The following is a 13,157-nucleotide window of genomic DNA, read 5'->3' as shown; positions in this document are numbered from 1 at the left end:
ACTGCTTTCGAAAAGTGATTAGCTTTGAGAACTAGTGTTGAGCAGGGATAAGGGAATAATGATTTTTCTTAGTAGAAAAGAAAGGCAGTGATGAAGAGGTTGAAATAAAGAGAAGCAGTTTTACTATAGTGTGTGTGTGTGTGTGTGTGTGTACATATATATATATATACACATATATATATATCCTCTCTCCCTATTATGCAAGACCTACCACAGTCTTGATTTATAGAGGAAACTTTCAGAGCAAAGTAGGAGATATGAGCATCTATCAGTTTTAATGAGAAGGGCAACCAAGACCCTGAAGAGATTCTAAAGAAATTTCAGCCCACAACTCATAACTAAGACAGACAAGAGAATAGCTTTAGTAGATGTGTCAAACCATGGATCACAAAGTGGGAAAAATATACAGCAGGTGTCATGCTTCTCATTAAAATTTGTGTGTCTGTCTGTAATACAGGGATCTGAGGAGGATGCACACAATACCACCTGTTTACATTGAACACTTGTTACAGGGGCAATGAAAGTCAAGTATGTATCAAGTATCTTTTTTTATAGAAAACTGGGCATGAAACGCAACTTTACACAATCAAAAAGGACTACCCACCTTGATCTCACCAGTATTTACTCTGGCTGTTGAATGAACAACTCAAGGAACTGAGAAGCTGAGACCTTAGATCTGCTGCTGCTTTTTCTCAGACTCAGCCAGTCAGACTTACAATAAGGAGTCATGGAAAAACAGTCTGCGAACTATTCAGTGAACCTCTTTCTTTTTACATTGCACTTGCCAGTGTTTGTCATAATACACTTGTGTGTGTGCAGTCTAAGATCCGACTGGATGACACCTATTTCACCTACTTCAGCATGCTGTTTACTCACCACATTCACCATGGTGTGTCTGCCCAGGGATACCACATATTTTTCATTTTCTTCTTACTCAAACCCCAGTGCCTTAATTCCTCCTGGCCTTCAAGAGTCAAAGGGTGCCAGACCATGATCTGGTTTGTTTTGTTTAGCAGATGTCATACCGCCCTTCCTTCACCAATAGGCAGCTCATGAGCATAAATCTCAGTCTAACATGGCACTTTCTTGAGAAAGCAGTTTGCTCTTTACATATTTACAAAGAACTAGTGCTGTTTGAAGACAATTCTGTTTCAGAGAAGATTTTGAGATATGATGCTTTCCATTCCACTTTAAAATAAATTCATTTTTTTTCAGTTTACAATTATGATACCTACATCTTTTTTACTTTAATAGCTTACCTGCAGAAGATACTAGTTTAAGTTTCTGCCTGTGTAACTCAGAGCAATTTGCAAGTAAGATCAAGTGGTCCAAACAGAGCCACAGAATGGGGTCTCCAGATTAGCTCTCTAGGCATTTTCTGATGAAGATTTGGGGTATTTTGTTCTTGATCACAAACTTCTTCATAGTGCGTATATTAAAAAAAAGGTCTGCTTTCACATTTAACCTATTAGCATGTGCTTCAACCGAGTCAAAGTCAGGTACTGGGATGCAGATGAGACTGCCCAACAGGAGAGGCAGTGGCTGTATAAACAGTCTCTGAGATGTAAGAGCCCACAGATGTGCTCCTGGAGCATCATGAGGCACTCAGACATACCCGCTTAAGCCACCAGTGGGCATGGGATAAATGAACCTGTTTGACTCTGCCCTGGCAAATTAGATGTTTTCATACAATCAGGTATCACCTCTCAGCTGTAAACAGGTAAGTAACAGCTCAGGAGTCAGGAGAAACTTTTCGTATTGCCTCTGCACTGTAACCAGCCATTGTCTCAGTGTGTTTCTCAGCAGTTGCACAGGCGCGTTTAACCTACTTTCCACAGCAAATGCTTGCATTCAAGGGCCAATACAGTTTTGGATTTTTTTTTGTTCGCTTTAGAATTTTCCATGAAGTATTTCTAATATTTATTCTGTACTTAGCTAAACTGTTTCACTCTCCCTTTTTAAGAGTTTCCTTCTTTATATTAAGAGTGTTTTTACCACTTATTCTGTGACCCCAGGTTTACATGACCCACTAAACTTCCAAAAGGCTGATCTTGTCTCAAGATGGATTTTGGCTGTGAATAGCATTTCTCAGCTTTTTCATGTCATTTTCTTTACTTCAGGGTGCAGATCTCTCCAGATCCCTTTCACAACAGGGCTTCTCTGAAGCAAAGGTCTAAAATAATTTTTTTTTTTTCTTCTGGCAGTAATCCTATAAATACCACTGGTCTTAACTAGCAGAGCTAGTGTAGAAGTTCTCAGGAGTTCTGAAATAACTAGACTGGAGAAAAGGAAGTCAGTCAGAGAAAAGGAGGAGGTCTTCGGAAGTTAACAAAAAAAATCTGATTTGTAGGTTGGGTGTGTTCCTAATTTACTCAAGCCGCTTCTTCGCTCTAGTAATAAGCTCTACTAAAAACAAAACTCTTCTTCCCAAAACTAACTTCTGACTTCTTAATTTAACAATAATAGCAGCCTTTCTGAAATTATAATTTTTCTTACTGATTTCAAATTTAAAATGAAAGCCTTACCCTGCAACAGGGAGCAATACAGGGACGGGGGTAAGTTTCACAAAATTATTCAACAAAATGCCTGATTAAGATGCTGCAATGGCTCAATACTTAATACTGTGATGAAGAGGAATGCCTCTTACTGAACTTCAGCTGCCTAAAGGTTAGGAGTAAAAGATGATTGATTAACTATTTTTCATCCATTGTTGGAAATAGAGAAATAGGTACCTCTAGAGAACTCACCATGTAAGAGCCAAGCTAGGAAGGGATCATTTGCCCTATGGGGGAATCTCTGCCTTTCCATTCAATTTAGATAAAGCCAAAACAAGCAGCTTAGACTAGATGCCCAACTTTTAGACAGCTAAAGTCAGGTGAGTTGAATCCTGCCCCCAGTTATGTGGCATATGAAGTACCAATCTTTTTGGAATTACAGTTTCCATTAAAATTATCAGTGGAAGTATCTGTCCTAAATTGGAGCATAAGGCAAAGGACCGATGGCAGCTCCTTTTGACCACAGTGTAAACTGAAGCTTGTGGATATTGGCAGCGTGCCTGCATTCATGTAAAGAAAAAGAATCCATTTAATCATATGTTCTTCTTTTCATATAAGCATGATCTATGAGACAGAGCTAATATATAAAATTCAAACCCTTAGCAAAAGTCTTTGTTTTTTTCCTGGGCTACAATTTATTCAGCACTGCAGAAGCGTATGGCTTCTATTACACATCAAAAGTGTTTCACAGGGAAATACATTGCTCCAGATTGTTTATATTAAAGCCACACGTATTCTATCAGTGCTCCCTATCTTCTGTGCCCCTCTTGATCTAGAAGCAAGAGGTGCACAAAAGCAAATAAAAAACTTAGCTTGTATGAATATGCTGACATATTCCCATTAATTAGTACCATGGCAGAGATCTGGATCAGAGCTGCTTACCCAGTGGAATTTGTAGCTTGGCAGCATGTATTTCCACTAGAATTCCACAAAAGCATTCCTGTTGCTCTGCAATCCAACTGCAGGCTCAAGGCCCAAACTGTGATTTGTGGTGAGGATATTTTGCTTTGACAGCCCAATGTCACTTTGTTTTTACATAATCAGCCCTTTTTGTTATATATATCTCTTGGCTTCAGATAACAGCAATGAAAAACATTTTCAAGTGGAACTGGCACCCTGGGTAAAGACTAAAAGGGAAAAACATTCATAAAAGCAAAATATTTCTTGTTTCTTGTAATCACCTGATTTACAGCAATCAAATGTTGACAAGTGTTTGCTGGTAACTTTTTTTTGCAGGAAGGGAGAGTGTAAAAGAGTATAGGAAGAAAGGCTCTTTTGCACTTTCAATAAACCTCTAGTTATGCCCTTCAAGGACAGATTTGCCAATAGCAAAAAGTAAGGCAAATATCTGCAAACTGAAGTGGCTGGAAGCAAAGTAACACATACCTTCACTGTACTAGGGTTTTGTTTGGGGAACCTTTCCATCTGGATGAGTAGCAGGAACAGGAAAGCATATGAACCTGGGAAGACTACCATGCTCCTGTCTCTAAACCACTGATATGATTTTTATGTGGAGCCCTAAAGAGAATGATATGCAGGGCATTTTGCCAAATTTGAGAGCTCAGATGTTTGAGAGCAAAACAAAATAAACTCAGGCATTTAGACTCATTCCTGAAATCTGTCTGGCGGCTGATCCCATGGCACATACCCCAAACACATGCATTGTGTCAGCTTTGCCTCATGTATACCCTTAGACTGTCATGAGTACAACAGCGCTACTGCTATGATACTGCTAATGGCACCAACTCCACAAAAGGGAAGGTAATTAGCAAAGAAATGACTATTGGTGCAGCTAGAAAGTAGACAAGCAATCTTTTGGATTTCAGTTCATTGCATCATTGTCTTCAAACCAGTGACTAATCTTCCCAGACCCCACTTCGTAGCTGTTCCTTTCTTTCTTTCCTTCTTTTCCCCGCTTTTTTGCTGAGACTATGGCTTATTCTTATTTACTTTATTTCTTTCTTTTTAAAGGGCTATAGGGCAGCCTTACTGTTGCCAAGGATATGGTAAATGCATGTGACATCATGCCATAGAAAACAATCAAGTGAGTCACATTCATTCTTGGTGCTGAAATCGGTAAAGCTAGACTGGGAGCAGAACTTACAAGGTATGAAATTATAGAAGGAATTTTCTTTAAAGAAAGTGCTGTTAAAAATAGCTTTCAGGGAGAAGTGTACAGTTTTAACTTGTAAGATATTTGTTTACAAAGGTTTTATTGCCAATCTCAAAGCAGAGCATAGATTAGAAGCAGTAAACATATGCCATTTTGACAAGAAATTAGCAGACAACATTGCAGAGCGGAAATTATTAGATTTTTTTCCTAACCGCAAAGAGCCTATTAGAAGACGAAGAATCTCCAGTTCTCAAAGGTATAACTGTTTTACCAAAATTTAATTAATGAAGAATAATATTTTGGGAACAAGAGAAAACACCTCTGTAGAATGTGGAGTGTTAGGAATAGATGGAAAATTGCCTGTATAAACAGTGCAGCAACTCAGGGATAAATTATAAGAGCATTTGTATGCATGATTGCCCTTCTGTGTAAAACAAGACACGCAGTCACACAGGGGAATGATGTGCAAGTCAGACCTGTGTGGTCAGATACTGAGCTGATCCAGAACCACATGAGATCTGTCCCATCACATCTGAGTCTGACCCAAGGAAATGTAAATATCTCTAAATGGGTAAATAAATAGAGGAGGAGATCTCACTGAGATTACTGAAATGAAACTCAAGGTATGCTAACTAACTATATATATTTCTGTATTTGGGGTTTGTTTAGACTCAGCTCAGAATTCAGAATGAAGTATCTCCATGTGAAGTTATTTTGGCAGTTTCTAGAATTCAAGAGCGTTGAATGATCAGCTCCAGCGTGCTCCAGTTGCATGGCCCAATGTATTCTACACACACTGGCATGGGTATGAAAAGCTAGAGTATTTCAAATTAGAGAGACTGTGAAGAACTTCCACTCAACAGCTCCTGCCTCAATTACTAGCTACAAAATGTCAACACCACCTTCCTCTGAGAATACAATCAATTAAATGAGGCTTAATTAATTAGTGTCAATAAAGCAGATATGGCAATTATGGTGGAAGTAAATAAATGTACATATTGTAAATTATTATCTTCTTTGCAAAGGATTTGTTTTGAAATCTCTATGTCCTTTTCACTCCTCCTCACAATGCTATTGTGAACACCATTGGGGAACATTCAGAGATAAACTGCAAATTGGTGAAGAAGTAATGTACTTCTATAAGTTTATATTGTAGAAAACCAAACAGCAAGCAGACTTTTTTATTATCCCATGGTGGGCTTGATGGTGAAATACACACTCAGTATTTAATTTCCACCTCATGCCACATCATGTATCACAAATAAGTGAACTGTTTAACATTGTGGTGTTTTATTTTAAATGTTTTACACCTGACACCACCACTGAGGCTTTTGTTTCTTGTATCAAGGTCATTCTTCTATAGTACAGGAGGAGAAAATAAGGAGGCTATGGCAATTATCCGAGCTGTTTCATATGCAGATAATAATCAACCGTGTATCTTATTCTGAGTGTGTATTCACTGGAGCTGATTTTGGTCTCATTTGCTGTGCTGAGAAACAGGTATAATAATGCTAAACTCAGGTTAGTGACACTGATTGTAAATGTCTGATGTAAATAAAGGTGAGCATCAGGACCTCCACCCATAGAATATACCTCATCTCAGACAAACAGGACATCTTTTATAATGTCAGTAGGTACTGACGCAAAGTAATTGTTCATCCTGGGTCATAGGATGATGTCAAGAGAAAGAAAGGGAAAAAACTGTTGGGGGAATGAATGAATGAATGAATGAAAGGTAGTAATCATGAAGTTATTTATTATATATATCTGTGCAGCTGGTATTCTGCAAAGCCTAAATGCTAGTCTGAAAAAGCAAATTTTGAGCTATACTTGGCTGGTATCTGTGTGAAACTTCCGGCAGCTTTGAAATGCAGGCTTCTTAGAAATGAAATCTGTTGCCAGTCTGTTCAAGAAGTTAGACTATTATGAAGGATTTGCAATGAATGAAACTTCACGTAGCTTGTAGATAGTGAGGACAATGCAAACTAGGTATTACAATGGACACTGTAATAGTGAAGCACACTTGGAGAAAGGCAGATAGAGAAGAGAAGCTTCTGAGATGCCTTTCCAAACTTCTTTGAAATGACAAAGAGGACAAATTAAGTCGATTAGAAATCTTTTCTATAAAAGCAAATAGAACTAATGTACTGGGAGAAGCAGGCCATATATCAAGAAACTAAGAGTACTCCATATGAAAGATAATTTATCGCACAGTACCACATTCAAGGGAATAGCTAGGCTAATATAACCCATTAAGGCAGATGGATAGAACCACTTTCTAATTATCAACTCACACACGAAATTTTTATCTTTCACTCTACACACTTTTTGCTCTGCAGATAATGATAATTTTGGACAAAAATGTATTTTTGGTGGAGAGAGGATGGGAGCTGGGTGGGATATATTTTATTAAAATATAGCCATCTCACTAAAGCATGCTGAACAGAAGCCATGAAAGGGGAAAAATACACTCTTGCCTCATTGATGAAGTAAATGGATTAAGTTAGGCAGCAGCTGGCTAGGGTGCTCTGAGAGATAAGTTGCAATCAGAGGGGCCATGCTTATAGACCTCTGTTTTTTCTGCCTCTGAGCCTGTTTTTGACCCCCAGATGAGAGTGATACCAGTTAGCCTTTGTGGAAAGAAAGCCTTCCATGGGCTATGCCAAGATACCTTTTTTTTAGCTTCAGGTGAAGCATTTCCTCTGCAAAGGAGGAAAATGAGTTGGCAAGTAATGAGTTGTTTATAAGTGCATCTTTAGGGATATGTGCTGTTCCCTGGCAGGGATGGCACCAGCAGTGTATTGTCCTACTAGTAGGAGATATTGCTGGATTTTCAGTTTCATGCCATGACCTTTGGGTGTATGTGTTTCTCTCTTTGCTCTCCCTCAGGCAGGATTTAACAGTAAATATTCTCTCTGTTTTATGATGGTACAGGGAGTTGCTAACCTCATGGAGTGAATGAGTTTGGTTTCTATTCACAGACAGGCACTTCATTATTGCCTATCTCAACTTAAGCAATTTTTGTCCCAATGAGTAAATGAACAGTGAAATGGGTAATGAGATAAGTGAAGATATGAAAAGAAACATAACAAGTAAAAACTTTAAATATAACTTCAGAAAAACACCCACAGAGAAAGATGTGTGAGTGAGAATAGGAAAGAAGGCCTTTTCTGTGCCCAGCTACACTTTTTAAGAATCCCTCAGAACTGTTCCGGCACCTAAAGAGGCAGATGGATGATTAGTGGCATTTTCAAAAATACCTAGGCAGCCTAAGTACCTAATAGGTTACGACCTGAGTAGACACTGCTGACATCATGGCAGTTGCTTTTCAGCACTTAAGTACCTTTGAAAAATTTCCTTCTCCTGCTTTATACAGGTAATGGCGGAGCCACATAGGTAAAATAGACACAAGCCCATCTTATATTAGGGGTTTGGTCTGCAACAAAAGTGTGCTTGAATTTTGTTGGATCTAAAAAGTGAAACTTTTAAAAGCACTTTTTGAATTCCCTTTTTAGTTCTCTCAAAGTCTTAATTCTCCCCTTTTAAAAGGGCACAGGGCTTTTTTTCTTCTTCTTTTTCTCATAAAAGACAAATTAATTTTGGGGTGCATTTTAATGCATTTTAAAGAGTTTTTATAATACAGCTTTGCCAGATGTCAGTCTCAAACTATACACAGCTTTCTGCAAATGGAGCACCTTTTCAGGCAATATGAGCTTTGCATTTAATAGTCAATGACAGGTTTTATATAAACACAGAATATGAATGATTTTCAGGGATTTAATGCACCAAAACCTAACCAACTCTCTCCATAACATCATCTCCAGTGAGGGCTCCTTTTTCATAACTTTTTGCTTTATATTTTCCATAACACTTAAATGAGTCGGAAAAAACCTTGTAATTAAGGCACTTGACTGAATGAAAAGCCTTGATAACAAAAACTGAACATTTTCCTTGTTTCCAAAGACACACTGGTTAAAACCTGGGTCAGAATATATGACCTCGATTTCCATGGGAGTTTATAAGAGGAAGTCCAGTGACTGTAGAGGCATTATAGGATTGCAGGATTGAAGAATATTTGCCATTGCCAGGTGTAGGCGCTGTATCAGTAGATGTAGATATGCACCACCATTTCTGCCTTTTCCCATTTGCCCATCTTCATGCCCCATCCACACAAGGCAAACCCAAACACCTAAGGCACACAGGAACCCTGAAACCACACGCAGCGACACGCAAAACTTGCGGTCACGCAAAACAACTTAAACACCCAGTGTTTGCTGGATGCTAAGAAAGAATAATGGATCACTTTACAGTGTTCTGCCCAGTTGACAGCAGGGAACTGAACGCAGGGTTGGTAGGGTTTGCAGTCTTGTCCATGTGCTTCAGGCATTGAGGGCTCTTGTGGCCAAGGCTCAGGAACAGTACTCAGGAGAACTGACTTCATTTCCCACCTCTGTCATGGGCTTCCCAGGCCACCTGGCCCAGCTACCCAACTTGGATGGGACCCATCTCATCTGTCATTGTCTAAACTAAACTAGTTGCTCGTCTCACTGTGGGCAGTGGAGCCAGGGAGGCTGCCCCCAAGGGAGATTCATCCCCTTTGTAGTAGGATGGGGTAAATGTGGCCCTGCAGGTCTCTCATAGAAAGCTCCATTTAGGTGAGATGAATCCCAGCCTGTAATTCAGCTTCTCAAACATCCTTCTGTGTCTGACCCTGCTGATTCCCCTTAACTGCTCTGAGCACTCATTCCTCACATGTAAAATGGGAATAACAACACTTTCTTTGTTCCACCCATCATTATTTTGCATTTAATATTCTTCAACAGAGAGCCTAAGAACACAAGTTTAAGTAACAATGCTGGTATAAAAAGAGATGGGTTTGTAAAACAACAGCTATACCTCATTGCACATTGTTTTGCCATATGCATCTGCCAAAGTACCTTGACCCAAAAGAGCAAATTTTAACATAATGCTAATTGATACTGAGTGAGGTGAATGTTTTCATTCACAAAGTGTGTGTGGTGTTCACAGGAAGGAAAAAGGCAGGAAAGCACATTGTTTGTTTGTTCTTTAAAGAAACAAATCTTCTAACCTTTAAGGTTTTTGTTGCACATAAAAAGGAAAATGATCTTTTGTTTCTTTCCTTCTGCAGTTCTAACTCTAAAGGAGATATGACAAGGGTGCTGGACAGATTTTTTCAAACCTAGCAGCAAACAGGTTGGCCTCTCAATCCAGAGCCTCATTCTTAAACATGTTCCAGTTTTCAGGGGAAATACCAACTTCAGTATGCCACTTCAATCTGAAAATTATGGCTGTACTCTGGTGTATGTCTACAAGAGTCCACGGACCCCTGGGTAATCTAAACAGTAATGTGGGTAGACTTTCTAATGCTTGTACTGTCTTTCCATATTCATTGTCTATTTGTCTCATTCCCTTCCTCCCTATCTTCCATGCTCATCAAGATAAATTTGGTTTCATAAAATTAATAACCTTAACCCCCATCCAAAAAAAGAAAGCCAGCCCACAAACATTTCAATGAATGGGGCTATTCACAGGCTTAAGTCTAAGCAGGTGCTTACTGCATACTGCATACTGACTATAGGAAACAACTTCAGTGTTCCTAGCTCAGCCTGTATGAATGGCTTTTCCAAGAAAAAATTTTTATAGAATTTTTAAAACAATGAACCAATTAAACTATCATCCTTCTTGAGTCTTCTCTTTGACTTCCATTATTTTTTTCAAACAATTCCCCCCCAAAATTCCTATTTTCTTTTGGTGGTCAACAGATGACAAGCTTAAAACAAATTGGCTAAAATTTGGCCAAATTGGAAAATGTAAAAATGAGGCTCAGCAGGGTAATATGGTTGCAGTCTTTGCTATTGGTTCCATAATGAACTGAACAAGTTCCATCATGTCCTGTACATTCAGCTTAATTGGCCAGGTCTCTCCAAGAAAAGACAGCAGTATTGATTTACTGCACTGTATAAATATGTTTATAGCTTGGCACTAGCACAGCTATGCTCACTTTTTTCCAATGTAGATTTCAAATAAGCCCTTTGCTCAAATGAGTCTATTAACTTTAAAGTGCTTAAAGCTAAAACTGAATTACGGGAGGCAAGCTTTGGGGGTTACAGCCCAAGACAGCTGGGGAAGGCTACTGGAGTCTTCTTTTAGTCCCAGTTGTGACTGATTTTTAAGCATCACTGGTGGAAAAATAATGAAATAAGTAAAAGCAAACCTGGAAGCATACATAGCTTTGGACCAGGTTGCCTTTTACTTCTGCTGGTGCTCAGACCCACCTAATTCCATGGACTTAGCAGAATAGCTCTTAATTTAAGTAAATATGAAATCAGAATATAACCCATTCATTCCTTCTTTTTATGAATTTAATTGTGAATAGTCACATTTCCCTTCTGTTTTTGCGTGCTGTGCTGGGGTATATTAAATTGGGAGGAAGATCATCTAACTGTGATCCTTCCAGGAGTGTATTTCAGGCACCTGCTTTGGTGTCTGGTGTTTTAAATAGCTGGAAAAGAGTTCCCACTCTCCCAGCCTACGGGATTGCACAGAACTCTGAAAAGAGTTCGTCAGTACTGCCTTGTGAGCTGCTGGAGGGGCCATGCCTCTACACTGCTCATGCTACTGTCATGTACAACAGCAATTACCATCCCTACAGGTTTATTTAATCAAGCAGAAAGTTTTAGCAGACCCCTAAGTACAATCCATAATTACCTATACCTGTTCAAGATTACGTCTCTCCAACAAAGTAATAAAAAATTTTCTAGTTGCTAATAGTTTGACTTTATCTGGAATAAAAAAACCCCAACCCCCTTAATACCCAAGGAGGAAAAAATGATTTACAGAGATCAGAATTAAATTAAGGGAGGTGAACTTAAGGATGAATGTCAAGAGGTGAAAATGCCATAGTAACATCTACTAAACTGTCAAACAACTTCCCAAGATAACTGAGTGATGGAACCCCAGGGTTTGAAGAGTTACAACTGCATTAGGCAAAGCCTTAGGAAAGAAATGACTGAGGAAGCAGTGTGGACTAGCTGTAACAGGGCAGGGATAGTGCATGGCAATTGAAAGCCATAGTGCAAGCTTTTGCTCAGACATTTGCAATGTAGAAAGTAAATTGGATGTTGGAAGGCACAGTGAACATACAATTGTCCTGCATAAAAATCTATGCATATTTCTCAGGTAGTGTGCTCTGCATAGCTTGAAATCCTAGCCCTGTTTACGCTAATAGGAGTTTTGCAGTTTAAACTAACATAAAGCCATCAGAAGATACCAGTGAATCTGGATTTCTGTCTCATCCTAAGCAAATAATACCTTAAAATTTCTTCAGACTTAAATGCACATACTTTTTCACAACAATCCTATGAGTTAGGAGGTCATTATTACTGGGTATTTCTGCTTTAAAATCTTGTTTTTAAAAAAAAGAAGTCTCCTTTTGCTTTTACAAATTCCATAGTATTCAACTCTTATATGTACAGATAGGAAATGAAATACAAAAGAAAAGCATTTCTCTAACTTGCTGGAGGAAGAAAAAAATACAACTGGTCTTTTTATGGAATAGAACTAGACACACTTCTGTGATATGTTTTGTTTTTTTCCCAAGGAGTTTGTTCATAGTTTCTGGTGGATAATGAGGAAGTATCTTCTGATCTGTAGCTGTCTGGGGATACCCTTTTCCAGAAGAGATTTTGAGCACGACATTATCACAAGTTATAGATTGATTTGAGAATGCACTGCTGCTCTGTGAATTGGGCACCACTCCCTCTCTCATCTGTCATATATTACAGAAAGATGCCTGCTGATTAGTTTTTGTGCCAGTGAATTGTTATGTGATGACTGAAAAAAACTTACCTGTGTACCAAGGTCAGGATATGATGTCCCATTCTCTACGGAGATTAGCTCATGTTGTCTTGTTTCCGGATGACAGCCATCCAAAAGAGCTGCAAATGTTATAAAGGGATGTAGTTTTTAATTATAAATTATAATGTGTTGGCAATACATTAAAACAAAAATTGAACTTGCAAACCTTTGCAGAGTACCTAAATTTAGGAAACAGTATTTTAACTGCAATATTTCCTGGTCTCATTAGAATTAGAAAATACTGGATTGTATAGAATGTGGTTCAAATTGAAGCTGTTGTCATGAGATGAGTGAAAATTCACTGAACCTGCTTGGTAAAACATCCACATGCCTTCATTTTTGATACCTCACTCCAAGTAGAGATAGCTTTTACTATCCAAAACAAAGGCACAGAGGAGATGCACTGGCCCTGACCTTTTCTGTTGTTCTGTGGAGATTATTGTGTCTGCATAAAAGAAGCAATGACAGCAGAGCAGCTAAGAGTGAGGAAGTAATCAAACCAGATTCAAGACTGAACAAACGTGGAAAGAGGAGCTGCGTGACACAGACAGGGAAAGAGTTAGTGGGCTGAGTCCTGACTGGAGGAGACCTGGGGCTGTGAGAAAGAAACC

At 38.8% G+C, this 13,157-nt stretch overlaps 1 long non-coding RNA gene across 3 annotated transcripts in view; it reads right to left on the bottom strand.

Moving 5' to 3' along the window:
* Window positions 1-12,546: 12,546 nt before the first annotated feature.
* The window catches only part of LOC112973499, a 104,079-nt gene continuing 103,468 nt past the window's right edge, over window positions 12,547-13,157 (bottom strand). For all 3 annotated transcript variants that reach the window (XR_003255999.1, XR_003255998.1, XR_003255997.1), the window contains exon 6: window positions 12,547-12,626. This is a non-coding gene — a long non-coding RNA (uncharacterized LOC112973499). The remainder of the gene's footprint in view (window positions 12,627-13,157) is intronic.

The sequence above is a fragment of the Apteryx rowi genome, unplaced genomic scaffold, assembly GCF_003343035.1.
Source record: "Apteryx rowi isolate R43461 unplaced genomic scaffold, aptRow1 scaffold_55, whole genome shotgun sequence".
Classification (NCBI taxonomy): Eukaryota; Metazoa; Chordata; class Aves; order Apterygiformes; family Apterygidae; genus Apteryx; species Apteryx rowi.
This window is presented reverse-complemented; position numbering and strand designations above follow the sequence as displayed.